This window comes from Diachasmimorpha longicaudata, chromosome 2, assembly GCF_034640455.1.
Source record: "Diachasmimorpha longicaudata isolate KC_UGA_2023 chromosome 2, iyDiaLong2, whole genome shotgun sequence".
Classification (NCBI taxonomy): Eukaryota; Metazoa; Arthropoda; class Insecta; order Hymenoptera; family Braconidae; genus Diachasmimorpha; species Diachasmimorpha longicaudata.
This window is the reverse complement of record NC_087226.1, coordinates 4,284,271-4,308,901: the sequence shown is the minus strand read 5'-3', so window position 1 is coordinate 4,308,901 and position 24,631 is coordinate 4,284,271. Positions and strand designations below refer to the sequence as shown.

Below are 24,631 nucleotides of genomic sequence, written 5' to 3'. Positions count from 1 at the left end.
TCAGACAATTCCATTGTCAGAATCTCCATTTTCGTTTGTAATCTCTCAGATTTCAAATCAATTTCTGAATAAATGATTAATGATTTTTCTATCAATTTTGGAAACTCGACAACAAATTTCATTATCGATTTTTTTTATTGGTTTCCGATGAGTTAACGCGCAACTAATAAATTTGAATTACTCAAAATGATTTTTTAATTTTCCCTTTTAGCTGAGTCTGTCATTGTGGTGTTGAAATTCATAAAGTTTTCTAAATCTCAGCTGATGATTATAATCACAATAATGTTATGAAGTTTTGCATTCCAATGATTGTAACATTTCTTTACAATTAGCATTCATTCAGTTATTTCAAAATAAATGAATTTTAAAGAGTTTTGGTTGTATTCACACATTTATCAACGTTTATATATTTTTAATTTATTGATTTGCATTACTGCCATTAAATACCTTTTCTATATTTATATATATTTTTATATACATTTGTATATATTTATACTTGTTATACTTCGTCTTCCATCATTTTTATTTTTGGTATTTTCTCGTGAACTTTTTTTTCTTCAATTTTTTCTTGTGTGGTATTTTTTAAAAATATTTCACCGCTTCCTTGACAGAATTAAAAAATATATATTCTCAGTGTAGCAGGTGCGGATGCTATCATGATAGGGTATGAAATGAATTAATGCCACTTCATTGCGACCTTTTATGTTTAGTAGTAACCCAAGGTATGAATTCCCGTTATATTCTCGTTCGGTTTTTCCTCTCTCTTCCTCTCACATTGAAATAAACTAGGATCCCAGGGCATATTGCCGTTCAACAGCGCCAAGACTCTCGGACGAGTTTCCGGAGGTAAATAAAATGCGCTGGATTTATACGAGACTCGATCCCGTCTTTAATTTATGAGCCGTTGAAAACATAGAATAAAAAATACATGTTGCATACCTAGCACAATCATCGCGAAGGTCCTCCGTGGAATCTATCTCAAAACCCTTACTGAGACTGTCCTCGATTAGAAATTCCAATTCCCCGGTTTTTATTCGTCGTTTTTACTTCTTTCCTGGCAGGTTTCATTCTTTTCCCTGTTTTATATTTATATCGGGGAAGAAAAACCGGTTTTCACGGTAATTTTACGCGAAAACTTGGGGAGAGAATGGTATTGAGGGAAATGAGATGGTGCGAAATGGTAAATTTGATTAACTGGGGTGAATTATCATCTGTTATTTTGTAATTGAATAATAAGAAGGGAATTGTCTGCTGTGGAGGTCGTTGCAGTTTTTGGACAAAATTAACAACAGAATTGAATAAAACAAGTGAAAACAAGTGAATAATTGAATTGATTGATTTTCGTTGTTTCGATTTTTATTTTATTGTTCACTTTTGATATTCTTTCATATCACAGTACTACACTGATGGACAACATGAGATTTATTGAAATAATTTTTTCTTCAGACAAGTATTAATTAATAAAACTAATTTGACTTACATAAAATTTTATGGGGAATATCAATTATTTATCGACGACTTATATTTACTTGAATCAAGTAAAACAGTTCTTAGAGTCAAGTCATATGTATGCATCCTAACAGTGACAAAGTTGATTTTTTAAAACCCAATATGATATCCAGCTGAGAAATTTTTCACTTTCCTGAATTGATCAAAAGTTTGTCCTTTTAAATTAAATATTTCGATGAGTACATTAATTATTGTTTATTGGAATGATGACAATCTTTGAATTGAGCTTCTCATACATCACATTGAACGATGTTTGTAATGCCCAATTTACTATATAATTGCTGTAATCTGTGATTCTGTTATTTTAAATGAATATGTTGTTGTTCTGGGGATGAAATATAAACTTCCCCCAACTTGACAATATTTCATTCCAATCTCAAAGTTTTTTCACGTTACAATATCCATTCAGATTCGCCATATTAATTTCTCCGTTCAATTATAATTTACTCAAAAAAACGTAGAAATGTGTTGTTTACTATAACCACTTATTTAATCACAAAAATAATTTTGTTTATCAAGTGCACCAAAGAATTTCCGGAAAAAGAAAAGTTGTGGTTAACAAGAAATCAAATACTCATGTTATTCCAATAAATTAAAGAACCTTCAATTCTAAATAAATTTTATTTCTCCCAATCAAATCCACCTCAGAAACGAGTTAACTGATGTTCATTGCAGAATCACTTTCATTTGAAAATTCTCAACTTAATCATAGTTCGTCCAAATGAAGTCTTCTTGATAAAAGTAATTTTCCTATCAGTCCATCATCAATTAAAATTCCCACTCGCATCCTTAAACATTCAAATTTATTTTCACTACATCTCCAATTATGACTCATTTACTTTTCGTCAATTTTCGAGTTCTTGCAGTAATTTTAATCTCCCTAAGTCCAGGACTCCCCTAATCGACCTAATTTGCTTGACTGATGTGGTTAAACACTGGATAATTTTCTCGGAGACCGAATAATTGGATAACGATGAAAAAAAAAAAAACTTTCACTCGGGCGTTTTTACAATGGACGATGGTACGGTATTTCCAGCTTATGTGCGTGGTATTTCGATGACTCGTTGCCCATTAGTACCCCACAATCGTCCATTCTACAATGATGAAATGCATTCCAGAATAAAATTTAATTATTTGAAGCATTTATTATGAGTGTATCATCCTCAGGGAAATTAAATAAATGCACATGAGTATGATACATTACTCTTGGAGAAGCAAGGAAGTCGGTACAGTTGCTCAATAAATGGTGCACTGTTACGTCTCTAGGCGATAGCTTTTGCAAACTGAAACGTCCTTTGTATACTTGTTTTATGAACTTTGTTTTTTTTTAGATAAGTAAATCGTGTGTCAGACTGGCTGTATCGGGAGGAATATTATGACCTGGTTCGTCCAGTTGCATGTGGAAACATATATTTTTTCCGATATTGGCAGAGGAGGAAAAATATCGAGAGAAAGAGATGGAAGGATGCGGGAAGAATGTTGACCTCAGGGAATAAATACCGATGTTTTACATTTTCACATAGATTTAACTGTGATTCATCCGTTTATTCGGAATATGAACACGTAATTGCTGGGTCGCTACCGTCATCCGCGTAACCACACTTGCAAATTGCTGCAAAAATTATCTTGAAAAAAGATTTTTATGGCACTGGGGTACGATCCGCATTCGTAACGAAGGATTTTCTTTGGTTTCCAAGGTCAAATTCATCTTTCTGTGGTATGAAATATATATATGTGGTGTACTGGTTGGAAAGTGCATTGAATAAGCTTCAAAATGACATCTAAGGCGTTCAATTCTGATAATTTTTCATTGATTTCTTGAGGTTTCGCTGCAAATATTCCCTTTGGTACGATTTTTCGTAATTCTACGTAAACTTTGCCAAAATATCTGTAGATCATTTTCAAGTGTGTTATAGTTCTTCAAAATGGTGTGTGATAAATCCAATTTCATTGAATTTCCTGCGAGTTATTGCAGATTATTTCCATTTTTTACGTTATGTTGCACTTAAAAAATGATTGTTTTCACCAGTTATTGAGTTTTTACATTCGATCAATGAAGATATACCATATATAAACTTCAAGGTCTCGTTGAGATCTTGAAATTGACACCCTATACCATGCATTCCAGCCATTAAAACCAATAATACCTGAATTTTAGCAGATCACGCTTTGAAAAGTTCACATTTTTCTTCTTAAATAAAAAAATATTGAAGTCTTCACTCGAATTTCAGTGAATAGCCCTGTTTTAGATGGGAATATATTAAATTACCCTCAATTTGACCCCAGAATTATTCATTTTCCACTTTTTTTCATTCCCTTATCAAAGATTTTAATAAGAAAATGTAATTTCTTGATTTTATTTATAAAATCATGTATCCTCTGCTAATTTGTAAGTGCTACTCTGTTCTAACAACTAATTCGTTTTATCTCTGTGCCATAATTAACAAATACAAATTTCTCTGGATTCATGAAAGCCAAATTTGGTAATAATACTCCCAAACAAACGTCAATCCTCAATTGTCACTTGAATGCAAATCAACGTACGTGATCAAGGGCCTGAAAACCAAATAAAAAATTAATAACGTCGTTGGAATAATGAAATTATAATTCAATTTGTAAACGAGGCATTTCATTTGACCCTTTTTAAACCTCCTGACCTCGGCATTAACTCTCTCCTACGCGGTAATTGGGGAAGACGGGTGTGGTATCCATCAGAGTCTTGGTGCCTTGAACTAAAAATAAATTATTGTGAATCCAAAAATCAACCAATCCATCGATTAATTATCGTACATCAATTGCAAACCTTAAACACCATCTGCTACATAATTTTCTAAATTTACCTAGACTCTCCTCGTTGCAAACAATCTCATTTTCAATGTAGACAGTTTGTTACTTGGGAATTCCAGATATTTTCCCTGTGCATCGGAATATCATGTTGATAGCTCTAGGGCTTGGTCTGTTGTGCGGTATTACGCTCCCACAAGTGTATCCTCCCACTCTTTTCTCTTGCCTTCAAACGCTTACCTTCAAGCCTTGGAGCCCTTCCGGACGAACAACGCTGTACGCATCGTTGCCCACACGTACACGCGCTGCAATCTACTGAAAAAAAAAAGAAAAATTCAACGTTCGATGACGGTTCACGATGATAGTGGAGAGTTATGCTAAATGAAACGTTTCATCGCCGGTAATTTTTTATACACGAAGAGAAATATTCAGTAAAATGTACCAGAAGGGGAACGTAAAAATGATTTTCCAGATGTAATCGGTGGGGGAAGGTATACTCAATGAAAATTATGAGTCAGAAGTGAAATTTTACGTTTCCTTCTCGGAAACTTTACACGTGGAGTTCCGTAATAATGACTCATCCGTCCGATGACTCACCCTGGGGGAGGGGGAGAGGAGGAATGATGATTTTTTTTATTACAAGAAAATGAATAAGTGGATAAAAAGTATAATATTTAAAAAAAAAAATATGAGGACGTTTAAAAATCGGTTTGTGTTCTCATAACTTCAACAATTTTTTTTGGCACATCGCAGAACATCATTTGCTTCGAACGGAGTCAACGATCGGTTTTTCCCCTCTACCTCGACGGCCCGAAAATGCCCGATGAGTCACGAGGAAGGGATAGCCCGTTCCTTCGTGGAAACTGACGTATTACGGAATGCAAAAATTAGCCGTAAGTTTCGTAAAGAGTATTAAGTGTCTGAGAATTTTTAAATTTATCGCCATAATAATTCGGTGACTTTTTGATTAGCGGCCGTTACCTCCGTTTTGACGAACGGCCACGGCTTTTATATCTCTTTTGGCCTGCATGACTTTTACTTCTCCATTTATCGATTATCACATGATCGATTATGACTGTAAAATGATCGATAATCGCCATGGAATCCGCCATGTTCGATTAGTAACACGGGTCGCTTTCTAGGGAGGACTTTTCCCACTGATCGATTGATATCATGAGGTAATCGATTATCTCCATGAAATCCGCCATATTAGATTAGTAACGTGTGTCCCTTTTTCTGTAGAACCTTTCCTTTTTTGCGAATCGATTATCGATTGACAAATGATCGATTATGGCGATGAAATAATCGATTATCTGCATGAAATCCGGCATGTGCGATTAGTGACCCGTGACGCTTTTTTATAGGACCTTGACTTCTGCACTAATCGATTATCGATTACCAAATGATCGATTATCACCACGACACAATCGATTATTTTCACTCATCCGCCATGTTCGATACATGAGCAATGTCTTTTGTAGTCTCTAGCGCCACCGCAACGGCGACATTGATGTCTGTTTTTCTTTTACTCTTTCACTAATCGATTATCGATTGCCAAATCATCGATTGTAGCCACGAAATAATCGATTATTTTCACTCATCTGCCATGTTCGATACATGAGCAATGTCTTTTGTAGTCTCTAGCGCCATCGCAACTGCGACATTGATGTCTATTTTTCCTTTCCTTTTTCGCTAATCGATTATCGATTGCCAAATGATCGATTATAGCTACGAAATAATCGATTATTTCCATGAATCCGCCATGTTCGATAATGGGCAATGTCTTTTTTGGTTATGGATTTCTCTCTGTGTGGTAGAATCTTTACATCTGGAATGTTGAGATCTGTGGTTGATTGAAACTCGAGAAGATGGAAAGAATCCAGTCAATATTTGTTGAAATATCACGGGGTCATGTAAGGATACGCCCTAATACATCTGGAATTTGTAAATTCTGCAAATGCAAACAACTCATATAGTTCTATCCCTAGGTGCGGTTGGTTTTCCTGCATTTTTACAACTGCCGCTATACCAACCAGCCCATAGGGTTATTGAACGAAGGTGCGCCACCAATTAAACCATGTTTTCGTGTGGATATAATTCCATTGGAAACAGATAAATAATATCCGCGAAATTATACATCTCCTACAAGAGGAAAAAACATGGACACTATCGATATCTCGAAAGTCACGCTTATTCCTCATTGGTTTAGTCGTCTGTAGCGGCCAATTTAAAGTGAGGGCTCATTTAATTTTTAATTCAGTCTCTTTACTGTAAAAAGAAAAAATATCGACGCTATGGATATCTCGAAAGTCTGTCAGGCTGATTCCTCATTGGTTCACAGCTGTCTGAGGCGGCTAATTTGAATTCAGAACTCATTTAATTAGGATATTCTTAATCAAAATTTTTATTAGAAAACAGATGGAAAACATTTTTTTTTATCAATTAATCATTTATTTGAGAGAAGTATTTGTTTTTCCTGGATTGAGTCATTCCCAGAGGAGCTGAACTAGGTTTGAACCCTGACAGTCTTAGTGCTCTTGAGGATGACTGCATTTCACAGCACCTCCAAGGAAATTCGCTCATGTTTTCTCATGTTTTGAAATTCCTGATTTTTTAACAGGAAGAATTCCGAGAATGTTTTAATGTTCATAATTATTAAAGGCGAACACTCAAGATTACAACTCATATGATCCGGTTCTAGAACAATATAATTAACGTAATTTAAACTTAATCGGTACTCTCTACGCTGAAAAAAAATATGGTAGATTTAACAAAATGTATTTTTTTGGATGCATATTCTTTTGTATAAAAATTCAATGCTATATTTTCAACGTTTTAATTCTTCATTTCCACAGTAGGTTCCCAATAGATCATAGATATGAATTACTCCATTGAAAGAGGTCATTATTCCATTTAAACATCTTATTGCAGGGGATTCCATTGATATCGTCTCTAATAACTTTGCAAATCAACGACAGGAGGTGTATTCAAATAACTATCAAAATTTGGGAAAATATCGAATTATCAAAACAATCAAAATTTGGGAAAATATAAAATTGGGAAATTTGGGAATCCGATACATTCGAAACCTCATTTGATCGAAGCATGAGGTTCATGTTTAGAGCCCTCAGGACATATTTCGTTACATCAATGAATTATTCCGTTGACATTATTCAACAAGACCGAGTGGTTGAGGCAAAAGTAATCCTTCAATTTGTCTAAACCTGTCCCTCCATGTAGTAACTATTTTAATCAGGGGAATACAATATTAAATGAATAAATAAATAAGCAGGTGAAAAAATCCATTAAACCGTACAGTAATTTTTCCCGATTAAACAACACAACTTGATTATCAAACGCTACCGTAATTTCTATTGAATTTTTCTCTCCCTTGAATTTTTTTGATATCTTCTCGCGTGAAAATTACACCCTTTCCGACAGTGGTAGATATTGAGTTAAAAATAGACGTATCCTGAGAATAAATCGAACGTGTGTTGAAAAAAAATTGTTGAAGTGTATGTGAAACGTGTGCGACGTATAAAGATACGATCGAAGTAGGGAGAGAAAATATACTGTCAACCTGGTGTGTAGATGTGGTGTATCTGTCTAGCCGATATCCAGGCCTTCGGTGTACGGTAAAGGGGGTGCTCAAGAAACTGGGGCACAGTTTGTACTTGTACCGTACGAAGAAGTTTGTTGAAACTCTAACTAACACTTCCACCATCTCCAGTCATTCGTCTTCAAGTAGTTGTTTCTGTAAATTTAAATGGCAATTTATCGATGAGGGGAAATATTTAAGGCGGGAAAGAATAAATAAAATAAATATTCTAAAAATAAAGAATTAGTATTGATAGTCAATGAACCATTTTTTGACAGTTGAGTGAGAGAAAAATTTGAGAATTTTTATAGCGCAATTGCAGGTGCGAACTGCAGCCCTGAGGTAGATATTACGGTGACGCTTAATAAAATTTATTTACCAGCTTAGGAAAACTTCATTTGCCATCACGGTGTCCAACGTCGGCAATAATCGACTGTATTCGGCGCTCATCGGTAACCAATCACAATGAGTGTCGAAAAGTTGCTGAGTGACAGAGTAAAAAATGGAAAAGGGCCCAATAAAATACACTGACCTAGATGGGAATTTTTAAAAGATTTTTATCAATTTATCATCTAATCGCAATTATAGGGAGGGAAGAATTCTTCAAATATTACGTCACTGTTACATGATTCGCCAGCCCAAAGAGTATTTGTTCGATTTTTCATGAAATAAATAAATAAAAAGCAAAAATCAATCTCATTCTCTTCTAAGTGTTATACTTTAAATTGAAAAAACATTTTTATGGACTGGAATTCTGAGAAGTGTGAGGTATGGTGTTTAGGTTTGATTTTAAGTATGTAGACAAAGTAGAATGAATACGACTCTTTGACTAAAAGGTCCAGGGTGTTGTTTCCCTTTGTAAATCTAGTTAGTTCCTCTAAGGAATCCTTACAGAGCGGATCTGTCTTCTGAGCATAATTATTTGAGTTAAATAGTAAAGTAGAGAAATAGTTACAATTATTTACAAAATTATTATTACAAATAACCCATTTCCAATAGTAAGTTAGACATTGTTTCACTGAACGTCCCATATTTTTCTTGAACGTTCTGTATTTTTTTCTGAAAGTTCGTTGAAAAAGTGGGTAACTTTTCCGTAATTTTTACTGACTAGGGTTTGGACTGGCAGATTACAGAATAGGCACGTAATTTTTAAAGAATTTTTGTCTCCATGTAAAAAATGATAGATCTACAAATCTTATAATGCCATTTAGTAAATTTTATAAAGCCCCATATCATCAATTACAAAATTTATTACCAAATTTAGTAAAACAGATTCCAATATTTCGAGCCTGTTCCACCTCGATTCTAGTCCCCGGCACGGTAATTTTTCCCAGACTTTTCTCTCCGTGTATTAACCCTAGAACGTTGCACTTACTTTTCTTACCCTAGAACGTTGCACTGGGGTACAAACGTACCCCACGCGTTAGGTCGCAATTTTCGCAGGTAAAAATTAAAATTGGAAAATGTTGTTATACATCATTTTCTTCGTTTTTTAATAACGAACACGGCTGTGTAAGTGGAATTGCGGAATTTATTAAAATCAAATTGAATTATGGTTAGGGTCTCCGGTCGATAAATGCAGGATTCTCATTTCCACACAGCCTTAAATATGGCGTGGGGTATATTTGTACCCCAGTGCAACGTTCTAGGGTTAAGCATGGCAGCGCCACCGCGGCAGCGGCGTTGATGCCGGTTTCCTCTTCACTTCTTCACTAATCGATGATCGACTATGAACATGACATAATCGATTATTTCCATGAAATCCGCCAGGTTCGATTAGCGAGCCCTATCGCTTTTTATGTGGGAATGAGGAGATCCATTCGATGCACTTTTATTATGAATAAAATACTGAAAAAATTATGGCCAATAAAAATGGACCGTGGTATTTGTAAATTATTCAGGTCGGGTGTTCAAAAAATCTCGAACGGGTGAAAGACGTGATAATTAAATTTACACGTCAATATTTCCAAGCTCGACCTTGTTTCAGTCATTCATGGAATTTAATAATGATATCGATGAATCGTGACTGGGTGCATGTCGTATATTCTGAGATATCGAGAATGAGGCTGACGTAGATATAATACAAGAAATGTGCTCTCTCATGCTTCAACATAAATTCAAAATTTGTCATTTCATTGTCCTTCAGAGACCGTTATGTAACCTTTAGAAAATCTCTAGTGAACTCGGGAGATTGATCCGTATAAAATTGACTGAGGATGAGGTTATGGGAGGTGATAAGGTGCGTTGCGAGAATTCGACTTTGACCGGGTCCTTTAATGCTTAGACTACTAGCGCTACTGCAGCCGCAATCGATTCTCGAAATTCGTGAATATCGCATTTCCTCATCCTTAGCGCCATCGCGGCCGCGGCATCGATGCTGATTTTCCCAATACTTCTTCACTAATCGATTATCGAATGTTAAATGATCGATTATTATCGTGACATAATCGATTATCTCCATGAAACCCGCCATATTTGATTAGTAACCCCTGTGGCTTTTTATATAACACGAGACCGAATGCGCGCTTCGCGCGCCATATTTAGATTTCCCGCCTCAAACACATTGACCAATTAGGAGAAAGTCTTACACATGAAGTTAGTCGATGACTTCTGTGGTTAATTTAATTTAATTCATGTGCGTGTGCTTTCATAGACTGATGAAGGGCGATCACACCGTAAAAGAACGAATGTGAAAGTCGTTGGTTATAAATATGATGAGAGAGGTAACTTGATTCACAATGGATGCTTTTAGGAACACGAACGTTTTCGCCTTTTCGACTAACGCGAAACTTCATTCATTTAATCGGCCAATGGGAAAGACCTTACGCGATTTCGACTCGGACGAACTTCATTTATGTGCTTCTGCTTTCATAAATAGGACATTTGCTTCTTCACCAAACGATTATCGATTGTCAAGTGATCGATTATGATCGTGACATAATCGATTATCTCCATGAAACCCGCCATATTTGGTTAGTGACCCCTGTCGCTTTTTATATAAAACATCTTTGCTTCTTCACCAATCGATTATCGATTGTCAAATGATCGATTATAACTATTACATAATCGATTATCTCCATGAAATCCGACATGTTCCATTAGTGACCCATCTCACTTTTTATATAGGATAAGGATATGCACTAGCATCATAAGGCGCGCGTCCTCAAACCCGGAAAATTCGACCAGATATGCCATACTTAAAAATCGATTATTTTTACAAATCGATAAAGAAAATAATCGGTTCTCAAAGTGGATATTTAGATAAAGCCCGCACCTTCTCTTTCAGCAATATGGATGAAACACGGCAATAATTGCTTGCGTCATGTGCCTCCGAAGATACCTTAGTTTACATACGAAATTTTGATGATGTTTGGGATAATAAGCGGCCTATAACATTCATTTAATTTTCCACGAAAAAATATCCGTCGTTTACCATGGAAAATTAAGATAAAAATAGCGTGTCGGTTACATTCGAGAACGAATTGCAAAACACCGGAAAGAGGTCAAGGATTTCGATAGCAGGTTGTGAGTAATGGTCACCCATACACTGTCACACTGTGATTAGAATTTTAATTATTGAAACTTAAAAAAAATGAGTGAGAATTGTCCATCTATAGTCGGTCAGCATTCCTGCCTTGCATTATTCCAACTGTTCATTCTGCCACTTCCCGGACGTTTTCAATTACCTAGGAGTGGACATGGATGGATTTGTCTACCTATTGGTCTCCACTTTCAAATGAAAAACATTCCATTTTGATTCGAAGGAGCGATATTTTGGTTTATTAATTTTTTACTTTGCACACATGGTCTATATTATCCAGAGGAATCCAGGAATAAATAGGGATTAGCAACTATAGCGTGCATTAAGGGGTAATTATTGCTAATATCTTCTCATTTTTAGAGTTTTTGCAAAATGCTGAGAAGTGGTTGGTAATGATGTGAAAAAATTTACTGTTTCCAGGTTTTATGCGCGACTCACATACCATTTTTCCAGACTAGGGCGCTTTTTTAAAAATACAATGCAATACAATGTTTATCGTATGACCATAAAGACATCAAAAAATTCTGTTGCCAAATTTTAAAACGAGAAAAGTGTTTTTTTCCTATTTAATTTATTGTTTCAATTAAATTGGAATTAAGTGGCCTAAATAAATCATTAGAGTTGGCTTATCGAAAGATTTGCATTGTTTTTGTCCTCGCCATCTCATGAAATTATTATAACGTTTTATTTATGTCACTTGCAATTTATCAGGTAGAGTATCATTAAAATAAATTTGAACTTCTTCCAGTATTTCGCGAGGTATAGCACTGTTATCATTCGCCATAAATTGGGTAATATATCCGTCAATCACTTTTATCGCTCTCCATTAATCGCCAATTCGTAGTTAATTAGACATCACATATTTTACGCTAATAATTTCGAAGAGATTAGGAGGAGACGCTGTCTTACACAATAAAATTTGTACACTTTATGAAGATGGCGGAGTCGTCCTCAGAATAGCAATTTTATTTCAAGGCGTATTTTTACATTACGACAAACATTGAAAGGGGTGGTTTGAGGCGGAAAATAGCTAATACGGACCATGAAGACAGTCTTTTCTAGACAAGGAGTTATTTTTCATGACGGAAAGAGCAAAGAATCGTTTTCTAACTTCTGAACTACCGGAAAAAAAAACTATTTTTTGCTCCGAGGCAGCAAAAATATCTTTTTGTGGATTCGTTTGTCGGAGGATAAATACACGAAGAACTAAAGTATTTTCCTAAAAATTGCATATGAACTAAATCGGAATAAAGATTGTGACATTTAATTAAATAGTGAAAGTTTTTCATTTCATATAGAAATATTTATTTTTTCAAATTTACATTTCTCGGTTCTAATCACTGCCAGGGGGACCGAGTGAGGTTTAAATTACAATAGTCATATTACTCTAGAAGATGATTATTCTCTCCGTGACCTTGAATGAACTCTATGAATAGTTATTTACTTTTTTTTTAATTTATGATTTTCTTAAGGGAAGAATTTCGATGGATTATATTGGAATATAGATCCAAGTAGATAAATATATGTACCAACGCAATGAATTACTTTAACTTGAACTCTTCATTATTGGTACGAGGAAGGCACGAGTGACCTAGAGGACAGTTGTCCAGAGACTACATTCTGACTATTTAAAAACCTTTACGAAGGGAAAAAACAAGAGAAAGTTTATGACTCCAGAGGACAGAGTTTCCTTTGAATACCACATCTGGTAAGGATTGCAACGCTCTCAGGTTCGGATCACAACGGATCATAAATTAGTCCTTTTCCAGAGACTTTTCCAAGCACGTCATTAACCTTGTCGAGTGATTTTTGAAGATAAATAGAACAGCTCATAATTATTACAGGAGTTCGCTTATAATTATAAATAACTGACCATGTTCTAGAACAATATAATTAACGCAATTTAAACATAATCAGATTTGTCAAGGAGTCACTCGATTCCAGAAATGAAGGATTGAGAAAATAAATATTTCCCTGAAGTGAATGGATTTTTCGCAAAAATATTTTTTTTCTCAGTGTACGCTCCTCTCTGGTACTTTATATTTCGTGGAAAACATGTCATCGAAACGCTCTGTTGCACAATTAAACCGCTATCGATACACAGGGCTACCAAAATGCCCTCTTGTAAATTCATTGGATGTGTTACAATGTTGATTGTGTTTGTCTATAGAGACGAACCACCAGCACACGCCTTCTATTGTCATCGTATCCACATCCCCAGCCCTTGCTCCACCTCTCGTTTACAGTTTCTCGTGAGCATTTATAGATTTCCAAGAAACAGGAAGAGAAATAGTGATCTATCGATGTTTGGAGAGACGTCAGAAGTGTTTTATCGGGGGATAAATCCATATCGCTCTTGTAAATGGTTTTTTCTCGTTTTGTTTTCGATAGAATGGGATATTATTCTTCATTGGAGAAACGGATTATGATCTGGGGAATTGGTTTGGAAATATTATTTTATAATTGAGGATATAAAGTTAGAATAGATGTGTTTTCAACAAACACATTTCAGTTCCGGAGTCGAGGTTTTTAGCGATATCTCCGAATCTAAGAGAGATGGCGAGATTTTGTTGCAACATTTATTGTAGCTCTCGATTCGCTCCACCAAAAAGGTCCTGATGAAAATTTTGCTATCGCCCCTAGATTTTGAGATATTGACCAAAACCTGATCAATAGTCAGAAGTGACTCATATCGTTTTACTGGTTCGCTACTGATTTTATTTGTGGTGATTTATTTCTTGAGATTTTTATTGGTTTTATGACTTGACGTCGTCGATATGAGATTTAATGTTTGGATTCTACTCGAACACTCGCGAAAAAACTCACGGGAAAATGGTACAATTTCACAATAATTAAGCCTTTTTTTTCAAAACAAGACAAACTTGAAAATAAAAAAAATTGAAATTTCGTTCAGTTGGTTTGAAGATAGGATAATACGGAAAGAACGAGTGATCGGAATTGAAAAAGTTCACGAGAATAAATAAAGCGAGAGATGAATCGATATCGTCCCGATAAATTGTATTTCATAGTTTCGTTTTTAGAATAAAATATTGCTCTGCACTGAGAAATTATTTAGAATCTGAAAAATCTAATTTTTTTTAATGGAGTCGACGATCTGGATTTGGGTTGCGAATCGACGTAACCAAATTCGATTTATGGTTAATATTTTTCTCAAAAATTGTAGGATAAAGATATAGGGACGGGTTAGGTGGAACGGTCTAGCTTTAATGGTCTGAATCTCCTGATCGAGTGATTGCATTTGAATTGACCTAGCCTTTAGCTTGAAGCCTGTTTTGATAATTTGATAAACTATTGAATGTTTCAATCAGTTCATGTTAACTAAAATATGTAGAGCTAACAACCTTGAATATGAAGTTGATCATTTTATACACTGAAAGAAAAAATGATTTTTATTGGGATATTTTTTTCTCGAGACAACTATCAATTACTAGAACTAATTGGAAATACATAAGATCTTACAGGGAATATCAATGATTTATCGGCGAGTTATATTTGCTTGAATCAAATAAAACAGCTCTTGGAATCCACTTTCCTGAATTGATTAAAAGTTTGTAATTATAAAATAAATATTTCGATGAGTACATTAATTGTTGCTTATCGAAATGACGACAATCTTTTAATTGAGCTTCTCATACATCACATTGAACGGTGTTTGTAATGCCCAAATTACTGTATAATTGCTGTAATCTGTGATTCTGGTATTTTAAATAAATATCTTGTTATTCTGAGGATGAAATATAAACTTCCCCCAACTTGACAATATTTCATTCCCATCTCAAAGTTTTTTTCACGTTACAATATCCACTCAGATTCGCCATATTAATTTCTCCGTTCAATTATAATTTACTTTAAAAAATGTAGAAACGTGTGGATTACCATAACCACTTATTTAATCACAAGAATAATTTTGTTTATCAAGTGCACCAAAGAATTTCCGGAAAAAGAAAAGTTGTTGTTGGCAAGAAATCAAATACTCATGTTATTCCAATAAATGAAACAAACTTCAATTTTAAAGAAGTTTTATTTCTCCCAATCAAATCCATTTCAGAAAAGAGTTAACTGGTATTCCTCGTCGAATCACTTTCCTTTGAAAATCGTCCACCAATCCAGGGTCCAAACTAAATTATATCGATAAAATTAATCTCTTCTATCACCATCCACTGTCGTTAATTCTAATCACTTCGTGTTATCCTAATCTAATCCATTCACTTCCTCAATATTTTTTTAATAACCCCGACAACTCTAACATATAATGAATATCCCTGAGAAAATTCAATTGACATGCTATCGATATTATATACCACACAATTCCCTCTAAATCCTCCCTCATATAGGAAATCAAGATACCATCAGTGTTGCGGTGGGGAGACTGTTGCAGTCTATTAAAACGAAAGACACGATCCTCTCTCGTGTAAACGACCAGAAACTCGTTGGGAAGATACAAGTTGCGGTGTCGTTTCAGTTTTCCAGTTTTCTCCTCTTGTATTTTTACACCACTAGTCAGAGAATAAGCCGGAACAGAATGAATATGCGAGGCAACAGGTCTCGATGCCCTCCTCTTGGTCATGAAATGTTCACAGTATATGGGAATGTAAATATGTAGAAGAAATGTCTGACAGTTTGTAGTCCAATCTCCCACTCAGCACTATCACTAGACAATGAGTTGCACTCAGTTAGATATTCATATAGAGCATCGCAGATAGGCTGGCAACAGGTGCCACGGGAATACGACGTTGACTACGACATGCTGACAGCTATACTGAGTGCAAATGCAACCCTCTCGTGTATTTTCAAGTACATATACTTGTTTAGTGAAGCTTTGAAACAATCTCAAGTTGAATCGTATATATTTTGTGTCAGAAGTTTGGTATTTAGTTGAATACCATTCGTTTTTATTGATTTTTGGTTCTCAGTGGAAACTTTTGCAATCGTCCAATTCTGACATTTTCTAATTTTCATTGAAGATTATGCAAAATTAAGTGATGATGTTTTTTTAATCATCTGAAATGTAAATATACGAAGTTTAGCGACAATGTCTGTGCCTCTCTAATTTCCGACACTTCGAAAATTGATTTTTATACAATTGAACAATAAAAGGATGACGAGAATTTTCAAAAATTTGAAATTTCGTCCCATCGTAGGTGCTATCTAGGACTCACTCTGGGGGTAGAATTCGCTCGGTCGGTCCAATAGTTTCAGAAAAAAAGCCATTTTTTTTTCAGATGATTTGTTTGCACGTATTTCCAAAGCTGATGAGCCAATTTAACTTTTTTTTTCAAAATGTTCGTCTGGATGGTCTTCATCTAGATCAATCAAAACCTATACAACCGTCGGCAGGAAATTTCTGAGATATTTCCACGTTTTCTGTTTTTTCCAAAACATCGTTGTAGGCGTCCTCACCTTTGCCAAAATGGACATATCTAATAGACATTTAGACAAGATAGTCTGGTCTTTCGATAGGGACGATTCCTTTTTGATGTGGGCTCAATCGACCCCGCAGTTCCAGAGATATTCGATTTTTGGTGTCAATCAATTTTATCATCTCACTGTCTTTGCCAAACTCCATAGCATCAATTTGGTTTTTCATTTTCAAATCCGCCTCAAGAATACAGAACTTTTGTTTGACGCTCTTTTTCATCTCTCTTTATTTTTCAAAAATTTTTAGCACAACATATCTTGTCATATTTTCTACAAAACATGATTTTTGTTTTTTCAGTAGATCTCATAATTTTTTTCCCAATAAAACAAAAATTCTTATACGGAAAAAAATTTTAAGTGAAAACTAGACCTTCAGGGAGCGAGACGAAGGTCGGATTTAAAATTTTAGGTTCAGGTTTAATTTCTGCAACAACACTTGACCTAAAAACTGATTGATTGTCATTTCGTCCCATGTTGCGCTCTCTAGACGTCTAATTTTTATCCAAAATTTCCATCTACATTTCATTCATTTTGTTTTTAAAAATTAAATTTAGACTTTAATGAGTAGAGCTGATGCTTTAATTTACTTCTTTAAATGTTCCCAACACATTTAAATCTACTGTTGATAATACTTGAAGGTCGTACGTACATTTGAGGCTCCCACTCCGGTGGGTCAGTGCTACCAACGCCACCAATTGATTCTGACAACTTTATGCTGCGAAATCCTGAGAATGTGAATCTGGGAAAATATGAAAGATGTACCATTGACAAGAGCATAGACGATTTATATAGTGTAACTAAGAGCAATATTCTAATTCATCCCCCCCTGCTCGAGATAATGATTAAAAATCATTTAGAGGTAATGGCGGGCGTAGTTGTGTCGTGTATACCCGGTAGCGTTCGGTCTGAGTCAGTTAGGGATGGACATTCAGAGTCAAAATTTTTTCTTCCCCGATGCTCCACGGGGCACCACAATTTCTGCATTATTCATGGATTATTCATAGAAGGAGCTAGACATAGTTTCAAAACATGTCCTATCGGAGACCACTCCCTTCATCACTGAGGACGAAATTGGAATCAACCATGATTATCGATCCGATATTCCAGAGTGACAACAGCGGTGTGTTTCACTTTGGCAAGCCTCTCATAGAGGATTTAGTTCCATAGGATACCATCAGACACTTGTGCTATTGATTATCCGAAGCTAATATTTATTATCGGTTTCTTTTTTTTTCCATCAATATTCAATTTTTTTTTCCTCCTGTACTTTTGCTACGTTTGTGTAAAGAGGAACAGTGATGTCACTTCTGGACGTTAACTTCCTGGTGGAATCGTGTTCCGTCACCGTAGCCGCACATGATTGTCATTATGGTAACTGTAAAAGCAGATATGTAATGATAATCATCTGACTCTTGTCTATTTCAAGACGCGTTTTAGTCGAAGGAAAAACTAAAGTGAACTAAAGTTTTATAATTTATTAACATCCCGTCTAAAAAAATTAATTAAATTATTGTCTGCAAACGATCAGTCAAAATTCTTCAGGAGAATCATGGGAAGATGTTCGGAGGATCTCTTCGGTGCTCCAAAAAGATTTGGTCGAAGATTTACTGAAATTAAGATTTTTTTTTTGAAGATCTAATCTTTGCTTTGAAAAATATTGTTAAATAGTTGTCTTTCGAACGTCTTCCGAAGATCTTTCAATGATTATACCGGGTGGTGGACGTGGTAGTCAACTTACAATTGAAGTTCTCAAGTTGACCCTTCCCTGCGGTTGTAAGTCCCAGGTATACGCCTTGGTGCGTCACCACTATCTCCAATGGTGCTACCAACGATGGGGGAGCCGAAAGTACCGATGGGGTGGCATTAGGTAAACGGATTAAATGAACACAATTCACAATAATTCAAGGTCACACATAATAAAAAAGAGGTTTAATTGTTTTAAAACTTAAGGAACCAAAATGGGTTTCACACGAGGTAATAGAAAAAATTGGATATTTGGTAAACACTGGAGATCAGGAGTTGAAGCTGTCTCGAGATGTTGTTGTCAATTTCTAAATCATTTTCCGCCCTAAAGGGTGAGGATGAACATGTGTACGAAAGATGTGTAGCAGATTTCGAATCCTGAGATCCTCATGGAGATATAAAAAAACTAAGGAAGAAAGCAAATGTTAAGGTGCCCTGCTCGTTTCTGAATTTTGATTTATGAAGGACTGTGACCAGTTCTTCCTTTTCTGACATAAGGACTTCTTTGCCATATGTCTGTTTCCGCCTTTATGACTCTACGTGACAAAAAACATTGACATTAGAATTTGAAAATCCGTCTGTTCCACGAGGGTTGAAGAATTTATTGCTTTCCACGACTGGTTTGAGAGATAATTCTTGGTTTAAGACCAAACAATGATTCCTCGGAAAATTTTCGAAAGATCTTCGGTAAATCGAACTATTCCTACGCGGAATGTCATCAATTATTGATCAGCATAGTGACTTATTGACACTAGGAACAAACAAATCAATTAACTCCGATGAAACACTGATTTCCAAATTTAATAAAGTAGTTATTAAATAGTCATAGTATTTTTATCTTGCGAGTATAAAGAAGTTGAATTCTATTATTATCTGCGCAGTCATATTTGAATCGCGAGTACCGTTTTAGCTGGCGTCTGATCCAACAAATCCAAAATTGTTTTATTTATGGAGCATGGGCACTGCCTGTGTCAATGATCTGACCCTCCACTGGTGAATTTAGAATGAATAAAAATCAAGGCGAAGGTTGATTAAAATGTCTTGTCATCTGGTTCCTATTGTGGGATGATCAGACCTATTTTTGATTGAAAGTTCATCGGATCTCGTAATACGATTTCAAATAAACGAACCACCTTGATGGTCATATGATGGTGTCTATGTCCTTAAAAATGTTTTAACTAACAAAATAAATTATTTGAAGTGAATAAATTATTTGAATGAATGATTTGACATTAGAAAAGAAAGAATAAAAAATTAATTCAAAAAAATAGTGGAAGGCAGCGAAAGACATGAATTCCTGGACGACTGGATTATATTTATTTATCTACTAAATGTTAAAAAATAGAAACAGTTACTAATCTCATGGTTATGGATTAGTAACATAATTTACCATCGAGTTACACCAGTGTATATGTATACATATATACAGCAGATAATAATAAAATTCATAATAATAATATATTGCTTGATAAAAATTGTGGAAATAGTAATTACTTGTAATACATAGGAAATAATATTTTTTAAAATTTTTCCTACCAGAAATATACCCTCTCGGGCTTTTACCTTTTGTTTCCTTTCCCCTGCAGTACCACGGGACCGACTTTCTCCCCAACTGTATTGCATTTACAGAAAGGTAGAAGAAAACCATGGAAAACCCTATCGTATAGTCGGCCGGTAGTGCAGTTTCCCAGTGTATCCTTCCATTTTTTTAACGAAGTTTTACTATCACATAAAACGTCATCAATAGTCACAATATTTACAACCTTAAAAACTAGTATAAAAAAACAATGGTTGTGACATATTTCAATTTCATTCAACATTTTTTGACTTAGAGAGGCTCTCGAAATTTCAGAAAAAAAAAACTATCATAGAATTTGAATATGGTCTTATTTAAGACAGGCAAATTTTTCTTGTTAACAATAATTAGAATAACATTTACTTGGCGCTAAAAAAAGACACACCCATATTTGTGAGAGTGCACCTTTCCGTCAGACTGACTAGAAAGACACATTAGGTCTTATTAGGTTAAATTACAGTCGTGCCTTCCACACTGTAATTTTTTATAGAAAATACTATTTAAACGATCAAATGATCAATCGCGGCTATGAAATAATTGACCATCTTCATGAATCCACCAGGTGCGAATAGTCGCCCATGTCACTTTTTATATATCACGGATTGTACCATATTTGCACTAGGCTGAAACCATGGAAAACCTCAACCGTACAATCGGTCGATATTGCAGGGCCCTGGTGTACCCTTCTGGTACATCCGTCCCTTCCAGGCGATAATTTTTAGGCGGGCGCTGTTCCCAGGTGGTCATCCATCCAAGTACTAACCCAACGAAATGCTCCTTATCATAATATTTTATTAGTATTACTATTATTGCTAATTAATGAGATCACTGAATGATTCTCGAGGATTCCAACTTCACCTCGAAGACGACTCAGTAAGCTAAGCGATACACGGAGAGAAAGTTCAGTAAAAATTACCTGTCTTTTCCGTAATTCAGGAGTGAAGTGTGGTTATAGGAAATTTCACAGAACTATCACCGAATTTTTTCTGAAAATTCCGTAATTTTTTTCTGAGTTATCTGTAAAAAAATCACGATACGGTCACGAAAAATTTCTAAGTCGATTATTTAATTGATAAGCGAATTACGAGTTTCGTAATTTTTTCTGAATACACAAAAATAAATTTCTGGTAAATATTAAACCTTCAGGACGCGAGAGGAGGGACGAAGGTTAGTTTTATTACAAAAAATAACCCAAATCTCATTTTTCAATGAAACTTGACCTTAAAGGAGTTCATTGTCATTCTTTCTACGTTTGGCCCTCTAGAAGTCTAATTTTTATCGACAATTTCTGTCCGTGTACAAACTAGTCCTAATGCCTTCACCATTTCATTAGTGTTATTATTATTACATATTCTTGTTCTGTTAATATTTTACGAACTAATAATAAGAATAATTTTATTTTCTTTCGTATTACATTTTTGTGCTTTAAACCTCCTTCTGCTTCTCCTTATTTTACTACTACTATTTTATTGGACGAGACATAGCCGCGCGCCACCGCGCGCGATTTGGTTAATCGTAATTGTTGTGATATTTTTATTTAAGTCACATTTGCGGTGAGCGCACCTTATTTTAACTACTGTATGAGTAGAGCAGTTGAATTATATGGATATAAAAAGTCAATGTAATATTTAAATTCAAAATAATTATACCAAAATGATCCTGAAGTAATCGCGTATGACGTTGAACACGTCATCATTTCGTAAACATGGATCTTTAAAAATTGCTGATATATTCACAGCTAATCTATTTCCCACTTGTAGGCAACATGCAAAATTTTAAATGTCTTGAAGCTGTAAGACGACTTGGAAAATACAGGAGTTTCGATAAGATATAGATATTTACATTTGATAAGTAACTTGTTTCATTTCCATTTTCTAACTAAGTTTTTATTTTCTACTAATTAACTCATCCTTTGACTTGATTTACTTGATACTTGTGTACTTGTGAAATTTAAATTTTGCCGCTGTGAATGTATCTACCAATCACGAATAAGTGTGACGGAATTTCGATATGTTCGATTCGATTCGAGATTTGAGGTGTATGTCCTTTTTACAAAAGGAAAAGTGGAAAAAGGAAAGAAAATAGAGGTCGACATTTGATTAATCTGAGACAGGAGATACAGCCGCGGTCAACCGCATTAATCCAGACCGTTTTCTCTGTCTATCAATCCAACTTTCTCTTTCTCATCTTTGTTTTTTAGTGATCATCCCGCTGTGATTAATAGACCATTGTCTCGAGGTAGTGCTAAGCAAATACAAGAACACAAATAACGGCAATTATATTCAATTATAAATTCTCGACGGGTTGAGTATCACTGACCCATAACATCTTCCGTTTTTTCTTCTGCTGTGGAATTCAATTCCATTTTTGAATTCTGGTGGCATTCGTGATATCATCGAGTGTATGAAAGACGTGTTTTATTGGACAATGGAATCGTCGGAGTTGAAAGCTCCGGAGGCTTTGTGCATTGAGGTTGTATGAACCAGGTGGATTTTAAAGATTATTAAAAGCTGTGCGGGGTTTCTAGCAAAAGACGACAGGAGAAATTTAATATTGAAAATCTTATGAATTCTCGATATATTCCCAGTGGATTCGTATTGAAATTTCTATTAGCTTTCAGACAAGTCTATTGAAATTTATGCTGAATAGAATTCTATTAAAAATTTTCTTAACTTATTTTTCTATTCGAGTTTATTGATCAGGAGGAAGGAAAATGACCTTTAAAGACTGGAAAATTTTTACCCAGAAAATTCTCCAGAAAATATGTGACAAGGACAAGTGATATTGAAAAATTTAAGGCTATTCGTTTGTAACATTGTCTGTTGAATATTATTGGTTGAACATTTTAATAAAATTCGTCAAGGTTTACTGTGGGAAATAAAATTCTAGTTTTGATAAATAGACTTTCTGCGTCAGAATCCAGTTCATAGAATCAATTTTGGTTTCATTTGAACACTTTGGATTTAACGCAAATATTTTTTTTAACAAATACAGAGGGTTTGAAGGGACCTAATGATAAACGGATGACATTGACTTTGTTGCAAAAAAATATGTATTAAATGCTCGAAATTTTGTTTTTCAGTCTAATAAAAAGTTCAATACAATATCAATCGATTTTTGAGTATTTTACTAGATATTTTTCCAAATTTCTTTTGTCTGCCACTTGCAGATTTTTTTAGGCAAATTTTGTTCGTTTGCCATATGACAAAGATTTGCAATTTTATTTTGTTCCGAACCGAAGGATGTCTTTTAATGAAAAAGATAATTTGATAAAAAATGAATATATAACAAGTATAATTTGGATCATATCAATTAAATATTTTTTTATGTTTTTCGTACATTTTTATTTGATTGAAAATTCGCGACTGAAAATCTACGAGTCTACAGTCTAGAAGGGATGACTATAACTGGTGAACTATAGATATGGATATTCTTCCCCAGTGCAACTCTGATGAAAGTGTTTCGTCGCGACCTATAAGGTGGGATCAGGGACAGCTATCTGTGTTACTCCATATGGTAGAGACCACATTCAATTTCAAACCTTTAGACATTCCAATCGTTCACGATGGTGGCACCACTGCGAGATTGATATTTTATTGATATTGGAAAAAATCCCAACTCTTGAGTACCGAGTTTCCTGAATTTCGATTTTTTGCTTTGAGAAAAAAGTATAATTTTTCAAATCCATTGCTTTTCAGCGAGATAACTATTTTAATTTTTTACACAAACTTTCATAATAAATTATGACGTCAGCGTATTTTAATGTCTGAGCGATCGATCAGATAAACTGCTTTTCAATAGTTTCAGATCCCAAATTTTTCACCTAATCAGATGAATAAAATTTTTTTTTAAATCATACATAATCACTATTATCTGAATTAAATTTTGGAAAGTATTAATATTTTTTAAAACGTTCCCTTCTTTTAAACAAATAATAGAACTTATTTCGCAAACGATAAATTATCTTTTACGAAGCGTCAAAAAATTCCTCGATTTTTCTACGTTTAATCATCAAAAATTTAGACTTCAAAGTTTGACTACAACGGAAATGTCGCTTTTCCCATAAGACTCTGTATTAAGTTCTGAATTTTTAATTTTTTTTAACAGGAAAGATCATTAAATTGAGAAAAAAATTACAATTCCAAATGTCATAGTTTTCTGAAAATTTTGTGTTGTTGTCGATAATCTTTGAATTTACTCCAAGGGCAGAGCTACTCCGAGTATTCGAAGTTGAACAATAACAACAGTTTTATGAGGCGAACATTTGCAGGTGTAAATACAATTGTTTATACATTTCCAACATCGAATGCTGAATAACTATGGCACAGTGTCAACCAGGTGTTTGGTATTATTTCCGTGCGTGAGAGTGCGTACGGCGCATGCAACTTCGATTACATCACTACCATAATAATTGAACGTCCTTCAATTCAATAATGTTCTG

The 24,631-nt window shown here is 34.7% G+C and overlaps 1 protein-coding gene across 6 annotated transcripts in view; it reads left to right on the top strand.

Moving 5' to 3' along the window:
* LOC135172882 (protein lap4-like) overlaps nt 1-24,631 on the top strand; it is a 74,332-nt gene that overhangs the window by 5,586 nt on the left and 44,115 nt on the right. The window lies entirely within an intron of this gene.